Raw genomic sequence first — 15,110 nt, 5'->3', positions numbered from 1 at the left:
ACAAAATGCCTCATATTTCCTCTTCTTGCTATGCTACTGTCCTAACACTATTTTGTTGAGTTCTTATAAGTTTGCCTAACCCTAACAAAACATTCCACTGTAGTATCCAACTGTATAATCACAGATTCCAATTTTATGCTTTCTTTGATGTCCTTTAACTAAATTTAAAGTGTTTCTCGGTGCTGAATCCACATTGTTATCTATCATGCACAAATACAAGTTTTCTTTGGTTGTCTTTCAACCATAGACTTAAGGTGTTTCTCTTGGTAAACTGTAGCCTCCCCTCCCCCAGCCTGAAACCTGCTTGCTCAGGGGTGGAGCTTCCTGCTCATTCGTTCTGCCACGCCCACTGCTGGAACCTGCTGCTTTGCTGCTTAGAGCCACACACGTGTTCATCCTGCTACTGGACCCCGAGACCAGTTGGCGGGAACCGGGTTTCCTTCCCCTTCCTTTATAACTGAATGTCGGAATCTAGTAAAATTGAGCTTTGAGCAGAATGTCTGTCTTGGCTACATTTCTTTATCTCGCCACCTAGCCCCTCTTCTCTTCCAGGTTTCCAAAATGCCTTTCCAGGCTAGAACCCAGGCTGTGATCTGCTGGCTGGACACAACATTTGGCGAACCAACGCGGGACTGAAAAAACGGCAAAGGATTTTTGGAAGAGACACTGCTGGTTTGGAGCTCCATAAAATAATTAAGGATAAAGGAAATTCATACCGGAGAAGGTATGAGCTAAGCTGAGACAGCGTTAAACCCTGGTTCACTTAGGTTCAGCAGTGAAGCTTAAGAGGAGCTGGGTAACAGGCGGTAGGCCGTGGCTCTCCGAAGCTACATGAGGCGTAAGAAAAGAAAGGGTTTATTAAAAGGAAATTAATAATCAGGCAGATTGCCGCAGTTAATAAAAACTGCATCATGAGAGAGGAAAATGTCCCAGAAAGCAGAGAGAAATTTCTCTCTGGGCCTTATAGCAGGAGTACTCTGTTCCCTTTTGTGTCTTGTCTAATGTCTGGTGCACCAATCTGTTCTTGTGTTCAATTCATTTATGTTCGTGTCCAGTCTATATGAATGAATGTTCTATGTTTTATGTTGGATAATAAAGATGGTATAAAAAACTTTATCTGCAAAGCCGAGAGCTGCCACGTGCTTCAGCCAGGAATCAGACACGTGGCAGGAAGGCCCCTGCTGAAAAAACTGTTCGCTTTAGGAAATAAGGGCGAGTGCACAGCCTCTTAGTTTCGGGGTAAAAAAGCTGATAAATGGTTCATGATTAATGTGTTTGACAAATGGTAAAGTTCCTTTTATTCTATGATTGTAGCTACAAAAAATTAATATTCCCTGATTGGTCTAAATGTAACTGCTTCATTTAGTTCATTTTTATTGATAATGTGCTCTGAGTGTTTTCACATTCAGCTCATAAGTTGTTGGTTAAGATTAATAATTGTTACATTGCTACATATGGTTAGTGTTAAATTTAATAACTCAAGTTTAGAGTCCTTCCGACACGTGGCATAAGACAGCCCAAGAGGCTGGGTCTCTAAAGATATTTCTAGTTTAAATAATAATTAATGTGGTTCCTATCCTAAATAGTAAAATTTGAGATAAGATTTAAAACAATGCCTCTTTATTAAAACATTAAAGCTTGCTTTAATAGGTATTCATAGGTATTAATTGGCAGCCAAACTTCGTAATATGATGGTAATGCTTCTAATATTGATTTTAAAGATGATAAATTGTTTTAAACTTGGGTTTTGCTTTCCCATGGTTGTAGGTATTATCCTAACCTTGCACAAGAAACTTAAAAATTTATGGTTAAAATTGCCAGTGTTCCATTGACTGCAGCTTGCAGTTTGATTACAAATTTAAGATCTTCTACTCACCCATATATTGTTAATTAAGATTATTACAAGAGTAATCATCTTTTAAAAGCGCTAATACAGCTCCCTTCATACAAAACTGTGACAAAGTTATCTAGTTATGTTTGTCTTTGTGAATAGATTAGACAAACAGTTTGGCTATAGTTGCTGCCTGGCAGGAAACTGCAGTACGGGCAATTTTTTCACAACACTAAAGTTGTGAAGAACGTTTTAACTGTAAGTCATCTTAAGATAGAGTATCAAAAATTAGAGGCGTAGACAGTTATATTGTTCCTCTAGAATCGGTCCTTATTACAGGAGGGCCAAGATGCTCAGATTAAAAAGTATTTTACGTTTGAGTAAATACAGGGCTCTGGGCAGCCCCAGAGCGGCTTGTGGCCGTCTTACGTTTTGCAAACAGTGCCTGAAAAAGTTTTTCCCTGTGTTCAAGAAAATTTCTTTTTAACAGTGTTGCAAATCTATTCAGATGTTTAATAATGCTTAAATTCAAAGAGTTTTGCTTCTAGTGAACTGTAATCACTAGAAAATTCTGCCTCTAGGTATGGGTAATGTAACTTTATATTATGTAAGAAAAATTTTTATTGTTTCTGCTTCTATACAAGAAGCCAAGAGTTTTAATCTTTCAGTGTATATTTGTTTCCTAAGTGGAAAGTATTATATTAACTAATGCTTCTTAAAGGAAGTTTACCTTAAATCCTTGCTCTCACCCAAGAGATTCAGAGACAATATCCTTTTATTACTTAGGGTTTTAGTTTACTACAAAAGGTTTTACAAAAAATAAAGAAAGCTTTTAAAAATTGTTATTAATTGGTAATTAAAAATTAGTTGTGCCCAAGACAATTCCTTGGCCAGAAAAAACATTATTGTAAAGTCATTTTTCTCATCCTCCCAGCCAATCGTTGGCCCACGTGGACCCAACTAGCTGCTATGGGGCAGAGTCTTAAGACACACAGTTTCCCCTGTTTCAGCACAAATAATCTAGTTGTGTGCTGTAGATGTTTTAAAATGCTGAAAAATCAAACCTTAATTTGTATATTAATAGTCAATGCCATATCTCTGAACTCACAATTGCTTAAAATTGTTCGTCCCTCAGATGCTATTAATTCTCAAATTTGCAATTGCTTATGCATATTTCTAATAAATAAATAAATAAATTATACACATGTGACTCTTAATAACTTTGCTAGCTTTCTAGTTACAACCGCTCCTTAAAAAAAAAAAGATTGATAGTGCAATTAGTCACTGCCCCTTTTCAGCCAAATATTTAAAATATTTTGTCAACAAGTTATTAATTCAAAAGGTTAGATATTGTGAAATTTTAAAAATTTAACTTCTTAAAAGACAAAAAAGAGAAAAATTGTATCCCCATACATACTATTTCGTGCATCCCCATGCACACTATTTAAATCTTACCTTTATTTTCAAAATTTAAATGTCAAAGAATTTAATAAATGCTTTATAGTATCTTAAAGGGATCTACTTATTGGCTTATAGATTGATCCTAAAACAGCTACCTTATTAGAAAAAGGAAAAAACAGGTTCTCTCCACAGAACGCTGCAGAAACATATTAGTTAATTCGTGTGTCGAGCTGACAGGTAAGTTTACTCAGTGTCCTGATTAATTTGACTAAAAAACTAAATTAAATTCATGTTTTAGATCCATCTTTGCTTGTCATTTTTCCAGTTTAGACTAGCTTCTAGCCTTTTAAAGGCTCATCTTGCCTTTACCTTATTTGTTCTAAATATTTTGCAACTGACATTAAAGGCCAGTCTGCAGCAGATCGCCATTGGCATTCAGTTACTTCTAATTCTTATGCATTGGTAAAATAGAAGGACCCCCTGACTAACGAATAAAAGGGTCCAGATCCGGTTCTAATTTGGGGAAGAGGCTCGGTTTGTATTTTTTCACGAGATGAAGATGGAGCGAGGTGGTTGCCAAAAAGATTAATTCGTCAGATGAACACAGATTCTGACTCTTCTCGTAAGTATCAGTCTGAAGACTAAAATTCCTCTTGTGCTTAGAATTCAGCTGGGAACTAAAGCTCCCAAAAAAGCTGTTTTCCTGCTACTCTCTGAGCCTGCTACCCGACAGGAGGCTAGAGATTAACCTCAGCTTTGCTATTTACATTTGAATATAGTACCTGGGCTTCCCCAAAAGAATTTCTGCTTTCCTACTTTCTCACTGTCGAGACTTTGTTTTTCATGCAGGTTAATCAACATTCTCCAGCCAGAGACTTTGTTTTTCAAGCAGGTTAATCAACATTCTCCAGCCCGACCAGCAGATGTGCATCCCCGCCCCCCTGGAGCGTACAGGTGGCAGCTGTTATCTTCAGTCCCAGGACATTCCAGCACATGGCTTTCAGTCTGAGTTAAAAATTTAGGTTTTCCAAGAGGGCTAGAAAAGTAGATATTTCTAATATTAATAGAGATTGATTTTTATTTTGATAGACGGGCTTAGTCCCTTAGCTGACCTCTGGCTTTTCACCCTTGCTGTTACTGCAAGGTGTCCTTAGTTCCTTAGGCTATGGGAATAACAGAGATGAAGAGGAACAACTTCCAGCTCCTATTTTAGCCACAAATCGTGGTGTTACTAATGACATAATTCTTCTCTAGGCCTTGCTAAATCTGAGGTTGATAATTCTCCTTTAGGAGCTGCACAGGACTCAGAACTGTGCATACTGGTTCGTGATCATACAAATTCAGTATGGGTATCGCTTGGTACAGAGAGCTACTGCAGGGAAAGGTCCAGCTTTACCATTTCTGAGTTTCCTGTGAGATATACCTGGTTTAAAATGGAGGTTGGTATCTAATTTTGGCAAAAAAACAAAAATATCTACGGCTCTACCTCCCCTCCCCAAAAGGTACCAAGAGCCACAGGTGTGGGTCATGACAGCACCCACGGGAGGAATCGGGTCAATGTCCACCCAAGCCAAGGTTAAAAGCCCACTCATCTACGGATGAGAAAATCTTTTGATCACCTCAGTTAAGTGTTGCCTTATTTAACTTAATTAATAGGGGGGAGAGAGGTTGGAGACCGTACTGTCTTCACTGCCTCCCACCCCAAAATAAAAAGCCAATTGGCCTTGTACTACGGAGCCAGTCGTCACCCCCTCCTCCCTGTTTCCCACCTGTCATCCAAAAATGCGGAGGAATATCAACTCAGTGTTATTCTTAATAAAGTATATTTCAAATTTGTTCAGTCAAACTTAGCCAGGGTTCCAACGCCCTACTTAAAATTCAACTAGGAAGCTACCTATTCAGTACTAATTAACATTATAAAGTCAGAGCCTGCAGCTCCAGGCTTTTCAGTTAGTTGTTTACTAGGATAGAAAGGACAGTCTTAGCCAGATACAGTTTACCATAAGAAAAGTTAGGGAATCCCACGGAAGCAGGTTTTTTCCTTAGCCCTAGAATTCAGGCACAACTATTGAGCACAGATAAATTTTTTTGCCTCAGGCCAGCTTTTTCTTTTATTTATTTTTTGTTAACAAATGGGAGGAGATGTAGCCTCCCCTTCCCCAGCCTGAAACCTGCTTGCTCAGGGGTGGAGCTTCCTGCTCATTCGTTCTGCCACGCCCACTGCTGGAACCTGCTGCTTTGCTGCTTAGAGCCACATACATGTTCACCCTGCTACTGGACCCCGAGACCAGTTGGCGGGAACCGGGTTCCCTCCCCCTTCCTTTATAACTGAATGTCAGAAACTAGTAAAATTGAGCTTTGATCAGAATGTCTGTCTTGGCTACATTTTTTATCTCACCACCTAGCCCCTCTTCTCTTCCAGGTTTCCAAAATGCCTTTCCAGGCTAGAACCCAGGCTGTGATCTGCTGGTCAGACACAACACTAAACCATATGATCCAACTGTATAATCATAAGCTTAAATAAATTTCCTTTGATTGCCTTTTAACTATAGACTTGAGGTATTTCTCATGCTAAACTATACAATCAACTATGTTCACAAGGTCAAGGTTTAAATTTCCTTTGTCTCTCAGATATAAACTTAAAATTGTTTCTCATTTTGCTAAATTTATATATATTCAGTTTCTAGACAGAAGGAAAAAGCCCTTCTTTCTCCTTCTCCTCCACAAAAGAGTTTTGTCTTTCCTAAGCTCATCTTAAAGACTGTTCATGTTGCTAGCAAATCTATCTGCCTTGTAAACTTACAAGCTACAGCAAACCCACTCAAATCTACCTCTTGTTCACCAAATAGACTAATTCCAGATAAGTACACCTGCCAGTCAATAGCCTAAGTTCTAACTTGCTACCTATTCCAGAACGTAGGATTCTTCTGCTATGCCCTGGAATAAGGACTCTCTTCACCAACAACCACAAAGACCTAAGGGTTCCACATGTACACCTAAGAAAAAAAATTTTTTCTCCCAAACATACTTAACTTTATTCTCTACCTTTAATATATATATAAATTTTATTCTATGGACATCATTGGTGTTTTGCCTGTATGTGTGAGGGTGTCAAATCCCCTAGAACAGGAGTTACAGACTGTTGTGAGCTGCCATGTGGATGCTGGGAAGTAAACTTGGATCCTTTGAAAGAACATGCAGTGTTCTTAACCACTAAGCCATCCCTTCAGCCCCAACATATAGCTTTTAAAGGCTATGAAAGCTCAAGGGAGACTTATGTAAGAAGAGACTTATGTCCCTCATATGGGTGGAGGGACAAAGGAGGGAAAAGAGGAGCCCCATGATCAAAGGGCATTCCACAGATGATAACATCACATTGAAACACTCAATTTGATGCAATCAATACCAATTAATAAGAGGCTCATGGGACTGGAAAAACGTCACCATCAACAACACATCAACTTTCCTTCTGATTTTCTATTGAGGTCTTTAGAAGCTGTAGTTGCCTTTGCTGTTTGAACTCTAGGGGGCACTCACAGCTAAAATGACAACTACAGAACCAACCTCACAGGGTAGGGAGTATGGTTGGAAGGCTAAGGTGGGGCATTTCAGTGACTTGGCCTATATCACATAAATGCAACTTTCCTCACGGGTCCACTGTGGTTGGGTACCCTTCAGGAACTCCTTTGTCTCCAGGGTCTGAGTTTTCGTGAGTCACTGGTGCTCTCAGTGCTGTCCCAATGTGGGCACTCAGGACTCTTTTATGCACTGTATATTTATAACTCTTTGAAGATGTGTTATGGGGCTGTGTGTTGTTGTTCTTAAATTTTTTTGTAGGCATGTATGATGCCTTTGGAGTCCAGAAGATGACATTAGGGTAACTGACTTTGAGTTACAAATGGATGTGAACTGTTCTCTGGGTGCTAGGAATAGTCTCCTGATCCTGTAGAAGAGCACCAGTATTCTGAATTGCTAACTAATATATCCAGCTCTTGTCTCTTTGTCTTCCTCCCTCTCTTCCTCCATTCCTTCCTTTCTTTATTTAATTCCTTTTTCTATCTTCCTCTCTACTTCCTTCTTTTGTTTACTAAGATAAGAGCTATGCATTCAAACTGCAGCATACACATATGAAATATTATGGGATAGCTAAGTTAAATGAATTGATATGTATATTACTTCATACTAAAATGATTCATGTCATTTTGTGGGGAAAAACCAAAGATCTACTTCTATAGCTAGGTCTGGGGGAGCATCCTGTATTCCCACCAACCCAGAAACTACCTAAGGCAAGAAAGATCACAAATTCCAAGCCAACTTGGAATGCAGATTGAGTTCAAAGTCAGGATGAGCAATTAATAAAACTTGTTCTCCAAATATCAAGTAATCAGAGAACTGGAGACAGAGTTCAGAAGCAGAGTCCGTGCCCTGCCTATTCACAGCTCTAGGTTCAACTCCCAGAATACAAACATGAGTCTAACTTGGAAGCTTTGAGAAGGAGAACGCACTGTTGTTGGCTGTAGGCACCCTGTTCTGCAAAGGCTCTCCCTACATGGCACACATCTTATAGCCGTTCAGTAACAGCTCCCATCAAGCAAGCCAACTTCCTGGTCACTGTCCTAACTTCTACTTGTATCAAATCAGGTTCTTTAGATTCCTTATGTAAGTGACTTCATGCAGGGTGTGCCTGTCTTTGTGCCTGGCGTAGTTTACATAACATCCTGTCATTCAGGTCCATCATGTGTGTGGGACTTAAAACCATGCCAGGAAGTTTGGTAAGGTTAGGTAGGTTGAGACCCTGAGAATCTGTGGGCATACACCTAAGACTTAGGATGTGCGGCAGTGGACTGCGCATAGACAGCCTGGTCTCCAGTTGAGCAAAGGTCTGGAACCCTAGGGACACTATGGATGGTTATTTCCACCTACGTGGGTCAGAAGGTATTTGATCATGTCTCCTGCACCCCTGGCTCCTATCAAAGTTACTGCCCCCATCAGCCCCTGGAGGAGAGATGTGTTACTATCAGTCATGTAGATAAAGCCCCAAGCTTTTGGCATTCTGGCTAGACTCCATCCCCACAGTTACCTGACTACAGCCAGGTATGCTCCTCCCCACAGCTACCATGCAACTACAAGATAGCCCAGCCCACTATAAAAGGGGCTGCTTGGCTCCTCCTCTCTTTCTCCTTAAGCTCTTACCTTGCTTACTCTCATCTCTAGCCTTCCTTTTCTCTCTCCCTTCCACCTTCACCCTCCATGTGGCCATGGCCAGCCTTTCTCCCTCTTTCTATCTTTTCTCTTTTCCCCTGCCTTTTTACAATAAAGCTCTAAAACCATAGACTTTCTCTGTTCATCAAGGTCCTTCGTGCTTGAACAATGGGATAGGCTTTCCCCTAAAGGGTTGTGTCTAACCTCTCTCTGGAAGTCCTTCCTGCGCTCTAGCCATGGACCGGACCAAGGACTCTTGTCCGAGGGAAACACCCAGTGCCCCCCTGCCTTCAGCCCTTGAGATGACTGAGCCACGTCCGGGGCCCCCATTTGTTCTCAGCTCTTCAGAGGTGTCCAGCAGTGTCTGGTATGCCCGAGGCTGAGAACCTGTTACCTAGGACTGCCCCTTGTCCATCCCTGCTGGCTGGATCCGAAGCTCCCTACAGCCAGACACCTCCCTGGGACCTCGTGGAAAGCATGTGGCAGTCTTCCATGTTGGCCTTCCCAGAGCAGCAGAACTATGGTGGGATGCAGATTTTCTTCCACTCCCTTCATTTCCCCACGCTACAGGGGCCCACTGCACCACATTAGGAGACTCTCTACTGAATGCCACACTCCTGGCCTAGACATGTGGCATGGTCCTCACATAAAAGAAACATGTCCCATGGTCATGTAGGCCCAAAACAGAGTCCTCCATGCAAATGAGGTACCCAGAGGCCCAGAGGGCTTAGCCAATAAGATTCCCTTCCCAGATCTTCTTCCCTGCAAAAGTATTCAATCTCAGGTCTACCCTGAGAAGTGGGTATGGCACAAAATGGATCCATTTTCTATGATGAACGGCCAATAAACTGATTAGAACATTGTACTGTCTCTTTCATCAAAGTCTGCCATAGGGAGTCATGGAGAAGGCATTCAACCAACTACAGAGCCACAGCTTAATCTCCCACAGAAGTCCTCTCTGTGCTCCCAGCCACAAATGCCACCAATCTGTCATCCGCCAAGATAAGGACAATCACTGCTGGGACAAGCCTGGATTCCTGCTCCCACTCCTCCTGGGCTAGATGCTGTCCCCAGCCAGTGAACCATGACTCCATTCTTGGCTCTTCTGAGACTCCCAGTGGTGCCTGGATATCCAAGAGTCTGATAACTCCATGGTCCCATCCTTGTCCCAGGCTTGGGATGCCAGAAATCTACTCCAGCTTTCCCACATCTCAGGCTGTGCTTTCCCACCGCTGGAGTGGTGTCTAGGAGCTTTCTTACAGCCCATCACTCTCCCCAGCGGTCTCCTGGGATAAGCTCAGCCAAACTCCCTCTGTTCAGACTCCCCAAGAAGCTGTGCCTAATGGTGGGGTGGACACACAAAGACTCACATACGTGTTCATAGATGACTTCCCTTTAAGACTCCGTATCAGTCTTCTCTCTCTCTCTCGTGTGTGTTTACCACATCTTGTTTCTATCTTCTGTCTGTGTAGTCTTAATCTGGTTTCATATTTTGACTTTATTAAAAATGCTGCAACCCTAAATGAATACAGCTGACTCATTGGTATCATGTCTCACTTGCTGAGGTGGCACCATACTTTTGAAGATATCCACTCTCATTCACACTCTACTCACAAAACTCAGACATCCCTTTACTCCAAGTCCGTGACAACACTGACAGAACCCAGTTCATGCAGTTTACAACTGTTGTTTCAAGCTGCTGTTTCAAGGGCAGTGGCAACTTCCTTTAGCATTCACATGTCCCTCCCACCCTGTGCTCATGTACATACACACGAAGACACACATTCATACCCATAAGTTAAAATTAGTCTTTCAAAGAGTCTTGAGTTCGTAAGCTCAGCAAAGGTGGGTTCCACGTGTCTGGTGGTTATCTGAAAAACCTAGTTTCTCCGTTGGCACATTTAATCGCAGTCTTCAATGCGCATCTTTACAGTTTAAGATGACACTTGGTGTTTATGTGCACGTATGTTGACCGGGGTGCAGATATATGTGCAGGTGCTTGTAAACTGTGTGTCTGTTCCTCTGGAGACCAGAGGACAATGTCAGGTGTCATCCTTTGATGGGGCCTTTCCCTGGCCTGCAGCTCACCATTCAAGCTAAGTCAGTTGGCCAGTGAGCCCCAGGGCTCTGCTCTTTCCACCTACCCAGCACTCGGACTGCAATCATGGCACTTCATGTGGATCTGGGTAGTAAATTTAGGTCCTGCTGTGTACAGGGCAGTAACTTTGTCAACTAAGCTGTGCTTCCCAGCCCCTCAGATGACAGCTATGAAATAAAATTCTTTCCTTATACTAACTGGAGCCTTGTACCTCCATGGGAGATTCAGTTTGTAGGGTTTATTGGAATTGGCATTTAAAGTGTAAGACTTGTTTACTTTGAATTTCATAGTTCAGTCTGGTAAGAAGAGTCTTGGTTTATTAATTTATCATTCTAAATTAGCTTACAAAATAACAGGTCTTAGGAATTTTTATACATAATTAGTTGTAGTTGTTGCTACACACATATCCTTATTTCATGACTCCTTCCACATCTCCCTGCCTCTTATGCTCTTCATTGGGTGTCAAAGACTAGCTCTGATATCCAGGGTAAACTGAGGTGAGGCATAGAGTGGGTGAACGATCACTCACCAAATTTTTCTCTGAGAGAACCAAGCTTGATACTCTAGAACCATAAAATATGCCCTGGGGCCCATGAAAACTCTCTGAAGCCAGTCTAAAGACTCTGGAATCATCAAGAATCTCTCTGGAGCTGTTGAAAAGGATGAAGGAACACACACATACATACATACATACACACACACACACACATACATGGTAGATGAAGCAAAGTTCCAACTTCACACTTTCATACACATACATACATACATACATACATACATACATACATACATGTCTTTGGTAGGAGCAAGGCTCCAATGAGCAAGATCCAACAACTTTATTTTTCTCACACATATTGTATGTCCCAGCAAAATCTTTCCAGTAGTACAACCATCATAATGTGGCTATATTCTATTTTTCTTTAAGTGGATGATTACAATGACTATACATAAGAAAAAACATCTTTCCCAATACCCTCACATGATAAAATGTTTTATGTATTCTGGATAAGCAAAATAAAAACAAATTATTCTCAAGAACCCTTATACATTTGTAACTAACCAACTTGTGATATTGCCAAAGTGTAAGCAACCAAGATAATTCTCTCAAAATTATTGACACACGGCAATTATTTTATTATTCATCTTAAAATGTAATCTTATAAAAAAATCTTAAGAGTATCACAAACTTAAACCTTCATATAAAAATCATTTTTCCTATAAATCCTTAGGGTGCACATCTACTTATTAACAATTTTTTATTAAATCCTGTCAGGAATCTGAGGGTAAGATGGGTATAAGATCTTAGTCATCACCTTGATCACCAGCGCTGCTTCAGCCAAACAGGCATACCCACCTCAGCCAGTATTAGCTGGGTTGCCATTGTTCTTGTCCCTGACATCAAAAGGGTCTAGCTCAACTATCAAGAGTGTGCCTCTCTGAATTTCCAATTGTTCCCCACGGTTTTCTACTTCCAAGCCGCTAGCAAAAGCATCTTAGCCTAACTTTACTACAACCGACATTTCCACATTCTTTCTAAGAGTGCCGGACATTACCAGCAATCTACAGCTCTATGTCCTTTCTGAGGGTGGTGGTTGAATCAGTAATCTGCTCCAGCTGCAACACTTGAAAAAGAGCAATCACTATTCTTGATACCAATGATACTGTCCAGTGAGGGGCTGGCAGCCTTTTTGGAGTTTTCATGCAACTCACGGACCAAGAGGGATGTGGTGATCTTGAAGACGGTGAGCAGAGCAAAACTCCACAACAGCAAGAAGTCCTCAGGACAGTCGGGGTTCTGCCTCTTGATGTGGTTGTGCTAACCGGTGGGACAAATTCCATGAGTTCTAAGGCTATTTGGTTTTCCTCCTGCATGGAACCAAACATTTGGGTATATATTTTCATTCATCTATCACAGAGGTTCTATTATCCTCCCTGTTCAACCCGAGAATCACAAGAGTCAGTTCCACAAGTTTTGAGTCAAAATTGAAGCAAGCAAATGGATAAAGTGCCTAGTTATCATATCAAACCAGACATGAGCTGCTAGTTTCTCCATGCATCCCTCAGTCCCTGCCAGTTCCAGGGCGTTCCTGGAAGGCATGTTCTGCTCCTACCCTGAACTCTCCAGCTCAGTGTTGGGCCACCTTTCCCCAACTGCACTTCCAATTCAACCATTTTGGTTACCAGACCCATCTCTCTCTCCTTTGGGCTTCCTGGCTGTTGTATTTTATAAAAAGAAAGAGAAGAAGGCAGGGATATGTTTGGTGGAGGCATAGTAAGGTGTTGGGGAAAGGGTCCCTTTGCTGGCTCATGCTGAGGCATCCCTTCCCCCTGAGGTACCAGCCACGGGATGGTATAATATAGAATAGAATGTAGGGCATAGGGATGTGAGTTGAGGGAGTAGAGACAGAGAAAGGCAGAGATAGTAGTGGCTGGCCATGAGCACGTGGAGAGTAGGGAGGGGAATGAGGAGAGGGAGGAAGTGAGTAAGGGAGCAAGGGCAAGAGGAGAAGAGCAGAGAGCAAAAGTGAGGAGGGGGCAAGCAGTCCCTTTTATAGTGAGTCAGGTATACCTGGCTGTTGCCAGAAACTGTGGGCAGAGCCTAGACAAAATGCCAACCCGGGCTGCTGCACCTGGTACCTCTCTTTCCTCCCTCCCTCTCCTCCATCTCCTAAAAAAGCTAGGGACATGTTCATTCTGGACGCTCCAAGAAGATTCTGCCCCGTGGCTCTGCCTCCCTTTCAATCCACAAACTTTCTCTTCCACTATACCTGGGACCAGTCCTCTTCCTTTCTTTTTATTTCTTTTTCTCATACACATGGCGCCGAAAACCAGGACCAGTCATGTTTTCTTTCTTTCTTTCTCTTTTTCATTCAGCCAAGATGAAGGATTTTGCCCAGAACCACTCCGGGTCCCCAGAAAATGGCGGCAGAGGTAGTTTGCAGAGTCATCTAAAGGCGTATACCCATAAAGCCATTTGGCTTTCCCATCAGGTCCAATTAGAAGCAAACACATATCTTTACGTACTTCCTGCTTTTGTACCCAACCCTCCCCCTTAATTCAGGCAGGGGCATGCATGTTTCCTCACTTACCAACTGGGGGCAGGCTCCTAGAAGAAACTTCCATGCCGATGTTTCAATGTTTCGTTTTGGTAACACAAACTAACAGGCAGCCACGAAAACTCTTGACCAAACTCAATGCAGTAAAGAGTGCATTTTATACAGGGCTTTTAATATGAAGTTTCCTCCCCCCCCCCCCCATCTAATATATAGGCTAACTTATAATTGGATTTTTAAAACCTTCAGGTTGGATTTTAAAGTTAGCCTGGATGCGGAGGAAGGAAGGGCCAGCCAGGCGATACAGAGGGACTCATGTGAGCCTTGTGGCAGAAACTAAAACCACATGCTGGTCTCCTTGTCCTTTCTTGACAGCCTTCAGGGAGGGTGACAGGAGCGGTTGCAGGAAGGATGTGATAAATCTCACATACATTCAAAACATTTCTCAGGCCTCATGGTTATTTTCTGTGTTTCCTTCTCTTGCTCTCCATGATCTGAGGATATTGTTCCTTCCGCACTGGTCAGTTTCTTCTAAAGAGGCCCCCCGTGTGATTTCAGTTATATAGCAGGACTTTCTGACCCAGAAGCAGTACAAATGATGACACAGAGGCTATCGGGTATTTTAAAGCTTAAGCCTATAGCTGGGCAGATTTCCAACCAACTTTCTAGTTCATCCCGATTTGTCCTGGCATTACCTTCCATGTGTGGCCAGCTCTGCGTCTCTGCTCCTGTTCAGGTCCATCTTTCATCTCCGAGGCCCCAGGCGACTTTGGCGCCTTTGCTTTCTTTTTCCAGAGTCCCTCCCCAGGAAGTTCTGCCCTCCACTCTCTGCCCAGCTATTGGCTGTCAGCTCTTTATTACAGCCAATAAGCAAGTAAAGAAGGTCTAATATTTACAAAATATAGGACCTCTGATAGGCCACAGAAATAATACTAAGAGGCAGGCAGATTTCTGAGTTCGAGGCCAGCCTGGTCTACAAAGTGAGTGCCAGTGACAGCCAGGGCTACACAGAGAAACCCTGTCTCGAAAAAAACAAAAAAACATAACAAAACAAAAAAACAAAAACAAAAAAACCCCGACAACAACAAAAAAAGAAATAATACCAAGATCCGGCTCGCACTCAGCTGTCTGGCTAGTGCTTAGTTTGCTGATGGTTTATCCCTCAACATTGAGTATATAGAGAGCCACCTTCACATAATGCACCCCTAACTCAACTACAAGGATTTTGCTTTTACCTTTGGTGCCAGATCGTTAGTCCTGGTTTTACTCAGTGCTGGCCAGTGGATGAAATCAAGAGTCATGACCTTTTGTCTTCTCTCTCCTGAGAAGATTCCATACAGCAAGCCTGTAAGCTCCTCTCAGTAGTCTTGGTCCGTATTTAATATTTCATAAATGTTTGCTTTAAATTTGGCCTGAAGTGGTTGCGTTCATTTTTTTTTTTCCCAGCAAAACCCAGTATAAACATAAACCCTGCAGATGCACTCAGGCGATGCTGGGAGGCAGAAATCAGAGTGGCCAAGGACCT

General features: G+C 42.2%; 1 long non-coding RNA gene across 1 annotated transcript; it reads right to left on the bottom strand.

The window, feature by feature from the left end:
* Nucleotides 1–11,347: 11,347 nt before the first annotated feature.
* Nucleotides 11,348–14,356, bottom strand: AI662270 (expressed sequence AI662270). The gene is made up of 4 exons (NR_015519.1): nucleotides 14,281–14,356; nucleotides 13,622–13,722; nucleotides 13,301–13,480; nucleotides 11,348–12,398 (listed from the first exon to the last, which is right to left on the bottom strand). It is a non-coding gene; the product is annotated as an expressed sequence AI662270 (long non-coding RNA).
* Nucleotides 14,357–15,110: the final 754 nt, after the last annotated feature.

The sequence above is a fragment of the Mus musculus genome, chromosome 11, assembly GCF_000001635.26.
Source record: "Mus musculus strain C57BL/6J chromosome 11, GRCm38.p6 C57BL/6J".
Taxonomy (NCBI): Eukaryota; Metazoa; Chordata; class Mammalia; order Rodentia; family Muridae; genus Mus; species Mus musculus.
Note: the sequence above shows the minus strand (reverse complement) of the source record. Positions and strands in the feature narration are given on the sequence as shown.